At 40.4% G+C, this 13,036-nt stretch overlaps 1 protein-coding gene across 2 annotated transcripts in view; it reads right to left on the reverse strand.

Moving 5' to 3' along the window:
- Nucleotides 1–13,036, reverse strand: part of DECR1 (2,4-dienoyl-CoA reductase 1) — a 42,314-nt gene that overhangs the window by 10,393 nt on the left and 18,885 nt on the right. The gene's annotated exons all lie outside the window — the stretch shown is intronic.

Below are 13,036 nucleotides of genomic sequence, written 5' to 3' on the forward strand. Positions count from 1 at the left end.
AATCTAATAAAAGTGCCTCATCTTTCTTTGCTAGTAATCTTGCTGTCATTCAGGATGGCCCAATCTTAATCAAAACTCTATACCAGGTGAGTCAATACCTAGGCTCAAATCTCAGAGGCCCTGCATAATCAGCAGGATAGAATTTCCATTAGCTATCCACCCATTTAAACAAGAATAAATCAGAACTAAAACTAAATTAGCAGGGACTTCTGCCGTCAGCACCATGGACTTGCCTTCCTCCTATAAACATAAAGAAACTGCAGAAATATATGATACAACTATTTTCAGATACTGTTTAGCAGGGAGGGAAGACCGCAATTTCTGAGAGAAGAAAAACAAATGAAATGAGCCCTAAGATCACATTTTACATAAAGGTACTATACATATACTACAGTATGTACTCCATATATATATATATATATATACATATTATAGTGTATATTACCGTCTATATAGTATATATCCTATATGCATATGTCATATAGACTGTGGCATGCTGCTGCTGCTAAGTTGCTTCAGTCGTGTCCGACTCTGTGCGACCCCATAGACAGCAGCCCACCAGGCTCCCCTGTCCCTGGGATTCTCCAGGCAAGAACACTGGAGTGGGTTGCCATTTCCTTCTCCAGTGCATGAAAGTGAAAAGTGAAAGTGAAGTCTCTTAGTTGTGTCCGACTCTTCCTGACCCCATGGACTGCAGCCAACCAGGCTCCTCCATCCATGGGATTAGCCAGGCAAGAGTACTGGAGTGGGGGTGCCATTGCCTTCTCCAGACTGTGGCATAAGGAGTGGGAAAACAGTAACATATAGCATTATCACTGTGTTTAGGAGACAGAATGGGGTTTGGGGAGAATAAGGAAGTTTGAATTTGTGAGGAGATTTATGTCAAAGAGAAAAGTATGTAAAGATAGAGCCTCATAAATCTGCATAGTCTATCTTTGAGTCTGGTCAGACACCAAAATGTACTTGTTAGGGATAAGAGTCCATAAAGCCAGGCAAAGAGTAGCTTCCTGGGAGTCATAAGCTGAACAATTCCCATAGTACACATAGGGCTGGGAGATAAGTTTGTTCAAGTAGGCTTGTTGAGTATTGGGGCTTTCAGTGGAAAGTTCAGAAGGGCTGTGCATTAGTAGGAGGGTGTTTGTTGTTCAGCTGCTAAGTTGTGTCCAACTCTTTGCAACCCCATGGACTACAGCACCCCAGGCTTCCCTGTCCTTTACCAACTCCTAGAGTCTGCTCAAATTCATGTCCACTGAGGCAGTGACACCATCAAACCATCTCATTCTCTGTTGCCCCCTTCTCCTCCTGCCTGCAGTTCTTCCCACCATCAGGATCTTTTCCAGTGAGTTGCCTCTTCATATCAGGTGGCAAAGTAGGAGGATTTAATTAGCCCCAAGTAAAGTCCACTCTAGACTCACCCAAATAAAGCTTAAAAGTGAACCTGAACTAATGGACCTGATCCACAAGCTTTTGATTCAAAAGGAAATGAAAATGCATACACATATGGGGACATACCACATACATACACACACATGCACACACCTCAATGACATAAAATTTATAGCAGGCAACCAAAAATTACTACTCATGAAAAGACACAGAAACAACCAGGAAAAAAATCAGATAATAGAAAGTCTCCCAGAAATGACACAAAAGATAGAATCAGCAAATGAAGACCTTTCAGATGATATTGTACATAGGACAGCTACATGCAAAAAATGATTAGAACATATCCTCATATTGTATACAAAAATAAACCAAAAATGAATTAAAGGCCTAAATGTAAGACCTAAAACTATAACAGTCCTAGAAGAGAATAAGGCAGAACACTCTCTGACATAAATCATAGCAATATTTTTGTAGATCTGTTTCCTTAGACAAAAGAATAAAGGCAAAAATTAGCAAATGGGACATAATTAAACTTAAAAGCTTTTGTACAACAAAGAAAACCATGAACAAAATGAAAAAAAAAAGCCTACTAAATGGGAAAAAATACTGACAAATAAGATAAGCAATAAGGGGCTAATAACCAAAATATATAAATAACACATACAACTCAATATTAAATAAACCAAACAGCTCAATTAAAGAATGAGCAAAAGATCTGAATAATCTATTTCCAAAGAAGATATACAGACGTCCAGCAGACATAAGAAAAATGCTCAACATTGCTAATCATCAGTTCAGTTCAGTTCAGTTCAGTTCAGTCGCTCAGTCGTGTCCAACTCTTTGCGACCCCATGAATCGCAGCACGCCACGCCTCCCTGTCCATCACCATCTCCCGGAGTTCACTCACACTCACGTTCATCGAGTCCGTGATGCCATCCAGCCATCTCATCCTCGGTCGTCCCCTTCGCCTCCTGCCCCCAATCCCTCCCAATATCAGAGTCTTTTCCAATGAGTCAAATCTTCACATGAGGTGGCCAAAGTACTGGAGTTTCAGCTTTAGCATCATTCCTTCCAAAGAAATCCCAGGGTTGATCTCCTTCAGAATGGACTGGTTGGATATCCTTGCAGTCCAAGGGACTCTCAAGAGTCTTCTCCAACACCACAGTTCAAAAGCATCAATTCTTCGGTGCTCAGCTTTCTTCACAGTCCAACTCTCACATCCATACATGACTACTGGAAAAACCATAGCCTTGACTAGACAGACCTTAGTCGGCAAAGTAACGTCTCTACTTTTGAATATACTATCTAGGTTGGTCATAACTTTTCTTCCAAGGAGTAAGCGTCTTTTAATTTCATGGCTGCAGTCACCATCTGCAGTGATTTTGGAGCCCCAAAAAATAAAGTCTGACACTGTTTCCACTGTTTCCCCATCTATTTCCTGCCTGGGGCCAGCGTGAGGAATCCCGCCCGTGACAAGGTCATGTGGAAGGAAGCCTGACAAAATGCAAGGACGTGATCAGGCTTCAGGGGTTCCCCCTGAGCATCCACCCCCAAGACCAGAGTCTGCCTGCTTTACTGTGTTATGCTTTCCACCTACTCTTCTGTCATTAACAGGGGGCTGTCCCCCCACCACCTTTTTCTGGAAAAAATTGGAGCTTTTAGATAATAAATCTCCAGGGCATAATATGAGCGTTTCAATCCAAAAACCCCTCTGATGGCTTTCTAGCCTGCCTGCAGGACTCGTTACAGCTGTGCATGTGATTGTTTGAGGCCTCCAACTGCAGGAGGCACAGGAAGCTTAAAACATCCTAGGAATGTAGAGGCTTCTGAGGAGTCAAAATCATTAGAATAGGACTGATTAAAGGTTTCATTTGTTGAGCCAATACTGCTGCCAAATTTTCATATCTTTCATTTGTAGAGATAGTTGGTATATAGAAAAACAGGTGGTAGACCTGGTATTAGCAACATTAGATCTTTGAGTTAAGTACTTTCTTTGTTATAACCCACTGCACCTTTGTTCTACAGGAATGTAACTTTATTTATTACTTTGAGGGTGATGCAGAGTAAAGAAAAAACACTTCTAGGGAAAAGTTTTCTGGTTGATAGACAATTATCCAGGAAGAGAGCCATAAAAATGTTAACAGGCCTCTTGGCCAGAAGATAATGTAAACCACCTGAGACCTTTTGTGTACGGGAGGGTATGCAAAAAGAAAGCCTGGTCTCAGTTAGGGTCAGGACTGCTGCCCCTGCATAACTCTGCATATTCCATTATTTCTTTATGTACAACTTGGGGTATATAAGCTGATTTTGAAAAATAGTTTTTGGAGTCTCGCACTGATGCTGGGCTCCCCCATGTTGTTCTTTTCTCCCCTTTCTCGGCTGAATTCCCATCTGGAGCGCGGAGGCTCACCACGTCTACTTACTTGCCCTGGCTGCTAAGATCCATGTGAAAGGGAGCCTAAGGTGGGGCACCCTTCAATATTCAAGTGGACACTGGTGGTCTAACGTAGATGGTGCAAACCTCTTGTCTCGAGGTTTTATTGGTTTTCCCCATAAACCAAGTTATTCAGCATTTTTTCTCCACCTAAATTCCCTACTATACTATTTCTTCCTAATCTAATCTTATATCTCTAAATAAATAAGTTTTCCTCGCCTATCCGTCTCCCCTTCAAATCACCCTGGATTCACAGGGGCTGGACCCCGGCAATTTCCCATGAAGTGATGGGACCGGATGCCATGATCTTCATTTTCTGAATGTTGAGCTTTAAGCCAACTTTTTCGCTTTCCTCTTTCACTTTCATCAAGAGGCTTTTTAGTTCCTCTTCACGTTCTGCCATAAGGGTGGTGTCATCTGCATATCTGAGGTTATTGATATTTCTTCCGGCAATCTTGATTCTAGCTAGATATAAATCAAAACCACAATGAGATATCACCTCACACCTGTAAGAATGGCTATCACCAAAAGTCTACAAATAACAAATGTTGGCGAGGATGTAGAGAAAAGGAAACCCTAATATGTTGTTGATGGGACTGTAAATTGGGGCAGCCATTATTGAAAACAGTATGGAGTCCTCAAAAATTAAAAGTAGAATTACCACATGATCCAGTAATTCCATTGCTGGAAAGAAATGAATGAAGAAAAAAAATATACTTATTAGAAAAGAAACCAGCACCCCAATGTTCATAGTGGCATTATTTACAATTGCCAAGATATGGATGCAATCTTAAGCGTCCATCAACAGATGAATGAATAAAGAGAATGTGATGTATATATACACAATGGAATATCACTCAGCCATAAAAAAGATGAAATTGTGACATCTGCAACAAAACGGTCCAAAAGAGTATCTTGCTTAAGGAAATAAGTCAGAGAAAGACAAATGCTATAGGTTATCGCATATATTTGGAACCTAAAATCTAAAATGTACCGTACTCTGTGCTCAGTCGTGTCTGATTCTCTGCGACCCCATGGACTGACACCCACCAGGCTCCCCTGTCCATGGAATTTTCCAGGCAAGAATGCTGGAGTGGGTTGCCATTTCCCTCTCCAAAATCTAAAATAAATGAATATATATAACAAAACAGAAGCAGGCCCATGGATATAGAGACCAAACTAGTGGTCACCAGTGAGGCAAAAAAAGAAGGGAGTGGTGAGACAGGAACAGGATTGAGACACAAACTGCTGTGTATAAAATAAGCGATGAGGATACATTGTAATGCACAGGAAAACACAGCCACTATTTTGTAGTAACTTTAAATGGAGGATAACCCATAAAAACAATGAATCACTATGTTATACACCTGAAACTAACATAATATTTTAAATCAACTATCCTTCACAATTTTTTTAAAAAGATAATAGAAAAGACTTCTGTTCAAGACGTCAGAATAGAAGTATGTGCGCTCATCTCCTCCTGTGAGACCACCATAATCACAACTAGCTATTGCACAACCACCAACAGAAGAACAGTGGAACCCACCAGAGAAAGATACTCCAAAGTATCTTCTTTGTCCAAAGACAAAGAAGAAGCTGCAGGGAGATGGTAGGAGGGGCACAATCATGATAAAATCAAATCACAACCCCACTGGATGGGCAACCCAGAAACTGGAGAAAAATAATACCAAAGAAGTTCTCCCACTGTAGCGACGGTTCTAAACCCCACGTCAGGCTTCCAACCTGGGGATCCAACAAAGGGACTGGGAATCCCCAGGGAATCTGTCCTTGAAGGCCAGTGGGATCTGATGACAAGATTTCCACAGGACTGGGAGAAATGGAGCCTCCAGTTTTGAAGGTCACAAACAAAGTCTTGTGTCAACCAAGACTCAGAGGAAAGCAGCAGTAACCCCCACACCCCCAACCACAGGAGACTGAAGCAAAACTACCCGCTAGTGTCGGCAGGTCTCCTGAGTAGGTGTGGGCCAGCAGAAGCTCTCTACAGGAGGTGGGGGAGAGGCAGCGGCAGCCTCAGAAGGTCCCCCTTAATGTAAACCCTCTTGAAGCTCACCAGTAACCAGACCAAGAGCCCATAGACCCAAAAGTTCAGTTCAGTCACTCAGTCGTGTCCGACTCTTTGCGACCCCGTGAATCACAGCACACCAGGCCTCCCTGTCCATCACCAACTCCCAGAGTTCACTCAAACTCATGTCCATCGAATCAGTGATGCCATCCAGCTATCTCATCCTCTGTCGTCCCCTTCTCCTCCTGCCCCCAATCGCTCCCAGCACCAGAATCTTTTCCAAAGAGTCAACTCTTCACATGAGGTGGCCAAAGTACTGGAGTTTCAGCTTTAGCATCATTCCTTCCAAAGAAATCCCAGGGCTTATCTCCTTCATAATGGACTGGTTGGATCTCCTTGCAGTCCAAGGACTCTCAGGAGTCTTCTCCAACACCACAGTTCAAAAGCATCAGTTCTTCGGCGCTCAGCCGTCTTCACAGTCCAACTCTCATATCCATACATGACTACTGGAAAAACCATAGCCTTGACTAGACGGACCTTTGTTGGCAAAGTAATGTCTCTGCTTTTCAATATGCTATCTAGGTTGGTCATAACTTTTCTTCCAAGGAGTAAGCATCTTTAAATTTCATGGCTGCAGTCACCATCTGCAGTGATTTTGGAGCCCAAAAAAATAAAGTTTGACACTGTTTCCACTGATTCCCCATCTATTTCCCATGAAGTGATGGGACTAGATACCATGATCTTCGTTTTCTGAATGTTGAGCTTTAAGCCAACTTTTTCACTCTCTACTTTGACTTTCATCAAAGAGGATTTTTAGTTCCTCTTCACTTTCTGCCATAAGGGTGGTGTCATCTGCATATCTGAGGTTATTGATATTTCTCCCGGCAATCTTGATTTCAGCTTGTGCTTCTTCCAGCCCAGTGTTTCTCAGGATGTACTCTGCATAGAAGTTAATTAAGCAGGGTGACAGTATACAGCCTTGACATACTTCTTTTCCTATTTGGAACCAGTCTGTTGTTCCATGTCCAGTTCTAACTATTGCTTCCTGACCTGCATACAGGTTTCTCAAGAGGCAGATCAGGTGGTCTGGTATTCCCATCTCTTTCGGAATTTTCCACAGCTTATTGTGACCCACACAGTCAAAGGATTTGGCATAGGCAATAAAGCAGAAATAGATGTTTTTCTGGAACTCTATTGCTTTTTTGATGATCCAACAGATGTTGGCAATTTGATCTCTGGTTCCTCTGCCTTTTCTAAAACCAGCTTGAACATCTGGAAGTTCACGGTTCATGTAGTGCTGAAGCCTGGCTTGTAGAATTTTGAGCATTACTTTACTAGCATGTAAGATGAGTGCAATTGTGCAGTAGTTTGAGCATTATTTGGCATTGCCTTTCTTTGGGATTGGAATGAAAACTGACCTTTTCCAGTCCTGTGGCCACTGCTGAGTTTTCCAAATTTGCTGGCATGTTGAATGCAGCACTTTCACAGCATCATCTTTCAGGATTTGAAATAGTTCAACTGGAATGCCATCACGTCCACTAGCTTTGTTCGTAGTGATGCTTTCTAAGGCCCACTTGACTTCACATCCCAGGATCTGGCTCTAGGTGAGTGATCACACCATCGTGATTATCTTGGTCTTGAAGATGGAGAAAGAAAAGATAGAAGCATCTGAATGCAGAGTTCCAAAGAATAGCAAGAAGAGATAAGAAAGCCTTCCTCAGCGATCAATGCAAAGAAATAGAGGAAAACAACAGAATGGGAAAGACTCTAGATCTCTTCAAGAAATTAGAGTTACCAAGGGAACATTTCAGGCAAAGATGGGCTCCAAAAAGGACAGAAATGGTATGGACCTAACAGAAGCAGAAGATATTAAGAAGAGGTGGCAAGAATACACAGAAGAACTGTACAAAAAAGATCTTCAAGATGAAAAAAAGAGACCTTTAGGACAACATTAAACACATCAACATTCGCATTACAGGAGTCCCAGAAGACGAGAGAGAGAAAGCATCTAAGAAAATATTTGAAGAGCTAATAGCTGAAAACTTCTCTAACATGGGAAAAGAAACAGTCAACCAAGTCCAGGAAGCACAGAAAATCCCAGGCAGGATAAACCCCAGGAGAAACACACCAAGACACATAGTAACCAAATTGACAAAAATTAAAGACAGAGATAAAATGTTAAAAGCAACAAGGGGGAAATGACAAGTAACTTACTAGGGAACTCCCATTAGGCTATCAGCTGATTTCGTAACTAAACTTGTAAATCAGAAGAGAGTGGCATGATATATTTAAAATGATGAAAGGGAAGCAACTACAATCAGGAATACTCTATCAAGCAAAACTCTCCTTTGGGTTTGACGGAGAAATCAAAAGCTTTCCAGAAAAGCAAAAGTTAAGAGAACTCAGCATCACCAAATCAACTTTACAACAAACGCTAAAGGAACTTGTCTAGGCAGAAAACAAGAGAAAGAAAATATCTACTTATAGAAAATAAACCCAAAACAAGAAAACAGTAATAGGATCATATATATTGATAATTAACTTAAATGTAAATGGATTAAATGTATCAACCAAAAGACACAGACTGGCTGAGCAGATGAAAACATGTGCATGTATGCAGTTCCACTTACCACATCACTCGGCTTGATCCCCCAAATTGTATGTAATTATTTTATGTTGTTAGGTTAATCATGTTCCCATTTTGGCTTGCAACAGTAATTATCTTTCATTTTTCGTCTGGCTATTGATTGTGAAAACTGATCAACATCTTTTACTACTGTGACTATGTAACCATTACTCACTTAGTACCGTGGTATCATGACTGGTCAACAGAAAATAGAAATCTGTATCACCAAAAGTAGCATTTAATAGAAAAACCTGTAATCATTTTTAAAAATCCAGATGCATATCAGTATTACCTTGGAATTCTTTGAAAAATATAAATGTCCAGGTGTTACTTGTTTTTTATAGGTCAGAGTTTCAGATATGTTCCTAATGAGCAGCCATGTTTAAAAACAACTGGACTCTATGAGGATCTTTTACTTTCATCCAGCTTGGTTCACATTTTCTATTTTACATTCGGTGCTCCCATTTCATCTAGTTTATGTTTTCCAATTTCTCCACCTTCTCTTTTTTTTTTTTCCTAATGTTCTTTCTCAAGCCTTTAACAAGCATAGTAGAAAATCTTTTGTATACATATATATAAATAATATAGGGCTTCCCTGATAGCTCAGTTGGTAAAGAATCCACCTGCAATGCAGGAGACCCTGGTTCAATTCCTGGTTCGGGAAGATCCCCTGGAGAAGGGAAAGGCTACCCACTCCAGTATTCTGGCCTGGAGAACTCCATGGATTATATAGTCCATGGGGGAGCAGAGTCAGACACAACTGAGTGACTTTCACTTTCACATATAAATAATATGTATAATATATATATTTGAAGATTTATCAATTTTTGCCTAACTAAAAAATTTCTAACATTTTGATTTCACCTGATTGACTTAGTATGAATAGAACGCTAGATTTCTAACTTTAAAAATAGATATGGAACAAGCAACCAAGGTTTACTATGTAGCACAGGGAACAAAGTCAATATCTTATTATAACCTGTAATGGAAAATAATTTCCAAAATAATATATGTGTATTTGTATAACTGAATCACACAAGAAAAGAATTCTACTTCTTGAAATTTAGTAATGTTTACCTTTTTGTCAGTTTTTCTAAATGTCCTATGGAAACCAAATAACAAATGAGATACAAAATTTTAAATATAGCTCTGTAGGCTATAAGATTAATATAAATATAAAACTATTATATTTAAATTATTAATGACATCATTCAAGACACATCTATTCTTATTTTTTCTGCAATTGAAAAAATATTCTTAGAGAAATATTAATATGTCTCACTATGATTATATATTTTTTCCTTTTCCCTTACATTTCTTCTCATCTTTGCTTTATGTATCTTTGTTTCTCTGTTGTTAGGTGCGTAATGGTTTATGATGTCTATCTCCTTTGTGAATTGTACCTTTTATCGCTAAAAATATCATCTTTGTTTATAAAAACAAAAGATGGAAGAAAAAAGATATTGTAAGTATTCTAAAATATTTCAAGGAAAACATGAGTATAATTAGAAATACAAAAGTAGAACCAAATAGAACTTCTAATGCTAAAAAACATCTGAAATGAAAAATCAAATAAATGGTCTTAGTTGCAGAAGAAAAGATCCACACTCTTGAACATCACAAATATCAAGCATGAAAAATAAAGGACAAAGAAGGGATAAAAATTGAGGGGGAAAAAAGGCAGAATATCAATAAGCTGTGGAAGTATCTAGCATGTTAACATATATATAATTGAAGTCCCATAATAAACGAACAGAAAAATCATTTGGAGAAATAAACATTGCAAATGTACTATATTTGATAAAAACTACAACCTCCAGAGACCAAACAGAGAAGGTAATGGCATCCCACTCCAGTACTCTTGCCTGGACAATCCCATGGATGGAGGAGCCTGGTAGGCTGCAGTCCATGAAGTCGCTAAGAGTCGGACATGACTGAGCGACTTCACTTTCACTTTTCACTTTCATGCACTGGAGAAGGAAATGGCAACCCACTCCAGTGTTCTTGCCTGGAGAATCCCAGGGACAGGGGAGTCTGGTGGGCTGCTGTCTATGGGGTCGCACAGAGTCGGACACGACTGAAGTGACTTAGCAGCAGCAGCAGCAGCAGCAGCAAGAGACCAGATAACCTACTCCTTTATCGCTACTTCTGTTATTACCTAGAAAGGGTCTATGATCCTCTGGATCAGAGAAAAAGCCAGAAAATTCCAAAAAACATCTACTTCTGCTTCACTGACTATGCTAACACCTTTGACTGTGGATCATGACAAACTGGAAAATTCTGAAAGAGATAGGAATACCAGACCATCTTAACTGTCTCCTGAGAAACCTGTATGCAGGGCCAGAAGCAGCAGTTAGAACAAGACATGGAACAGTGGACTGGCTTGAAATTGAGAAAGGAGTACATCAAGACCATATATTGTCACCCTGCTTATTTAACCTATATGCTGGGTTCATCATGCCAAATGCTGGGCTGTACACTCACAAGCTGGAATCAAGATTGCTGGGCCAAATAGCAACAACCTCAGATAAGCAGATGATACCACTTTAATGGTAGAAAGTGAAGAGGAACTAAAGTGTTTCTTCATGAAGGTGAAACAGGAGAGTGATAAAGCTGGCTTAAAAACTCAACTTTTAAAAAATGAAGACCATGGCATCTGGTCCCATCACATCATGGCAAATAGATGGGGGAAAATTGGAAACAGTGAAAGATTTTATTTTCTTGAGCTTCAAAATCACCATGGACAGTGACTGCAGCCACAAAATTAAAAGATGCTTGCTGCTTGGAATAAAAGCTATTAAAAAACCTAGACAGCATATTAAAAAGCAGAGACACTACTTTGCCAACAAAGGTCCCTATTGTCAAAGCTATGGTTTTTCCAGTAATCATGTACAAATATAAGAGTTGGACTATAAAGAAGGCTGAGAGCCGCAGAACTGATGTTTTTGAACTGTGGTGTTGGAGAAGACTCTTGAGAGTCCCTTGGACTGCAAGGAGATCAAACCAATCAATCCTAAAGGAGATCAACCTTGAATATTCATTGGAAGGACTGATGCTAAAGCTGAAGCTCCAGTACTTTGGTCACCTAATGTGAAGAGTGACTCATTGGAAAAGACCCTGATGCAGAGAAAGATTGAGGGCAAAAGGAGAAGGGGGTGACAGAGGATGAGATGGTTGGATGGTATCACTGACTCAATGGACATGACTTTGAGCAAACTCCAGGAGGTAGTGAAGGACAGGGAAGCCTGGCATTCTGCAGTTCATGGGGTTGCAAAGTGTCAGACACAATTCAGTGACTGAACAACAGCAGACTAGGAGGAGATATTCTAAATACACACTATATCTCACAAAGCACTCAGCTCAGAATCTATGAAAAATCTCTACAAATCAACAATAAAAAGGTAGAACAAAATGGAACAACAGACTGGTTCCAAATAGGAAAAGGAGTATGTCAAGGCTGTATATTGTCACCCTGCTTATTTAACTTATATGCAGAGTACATCATGAGAAATGCTGGGCTGGAGGAAGCACAAGCTGGAATCAAGATTGCCAGGAGAAATATCAATAACCTCAGATATACAGATAACACCACCCTTATGGCAGAAAGTGAAGAAGAACTAAAGAGCTTCTTGATGAAAGTGAAAGAGGAGAGTGAAAAAGTTGGCTTAAAGCTCAACATTCAGAAAACTAAGATCATGGCATCCAGTCCCATCAGTTCAGTTCAGTTCAGTTGCTAAGTCATGTCCGACTGACTCTTTGCAACCCCATGCAGCACGCCAGGCCTCCCTGTCCATCACCAACTCCCAGAGTTCACTCAAACTCATGTCCATCGAGTTGGTGATGCCATCCAGCCATCTCATCCTCGGTCGCCCCCTTCTCCTCCTGCTCCCAATCCCTCCCAGCATCAGAGTCTTTTCCAATGAGTCAACTCTTCGCATGAGGTGGTCAAAGTACTGGAGTTTCAGCTTCAGCATCATTCCTTCCAAAGAACACCCAGGGCTGATCTCCTTTAGAATAGACCGGTTGGATCTCCTTGTAGTCCAAGGGACTCTCATGGGTCTTCTCCAACACCACAGTTCAAAAGCATCAATCCTTTGGCACTCAGCTTCCTTTATAGTTCAACTCTCACATCCATACATGACCACTGGAAAAACCATAGCCTTGACTAGAGGGACCGGTCCCATCACTTCATGGCAAATAGATGGGGAAACAGTGGAAACAGTGTCAGACTTTACTATTTTGGGCTCCGAAATCACTGCAGATGGTGACTGCAGCCATGAAATTAAAAGACGCTTACTCCTTGGAAGGAAAGCTATGACCAACCTAGACAGCAGGATTGGGAACACGTGTACACCCATGGTGGATTCATGGTGATGTATGGCAAAACCAATACAGTATTGTAAAGTAAAATAAAGTTAAAAAAAAAAAAAAAGCAGACATTACTTTGCCAACAAAGGTCCATCTAGTCAAGGCTATGGTTCTTCCAGTAGTCATGTATGGATGTGAGAGTTGGACTGTAAAGAAAGCTGAGTGCAGAAGAATTGATGCTTTTGAACTGTGGTGTTGG

This window comes from Capricornis sumatraensis, chromosome 11, assembly GCF_032405125.1.
Source record: "Capricornis sumatraensis isolate serow.1 chromosome 11, serow.2, whole genome shotgun sequence".
In the NCBI taxonomy this organism is placed as follows: domain Eukaryota; kingdom Metazoa; phylum Chordata; class Mammalia; order Artiodactyla; family Bovidae; genus Capricornis; species Capricornis sumatraensis.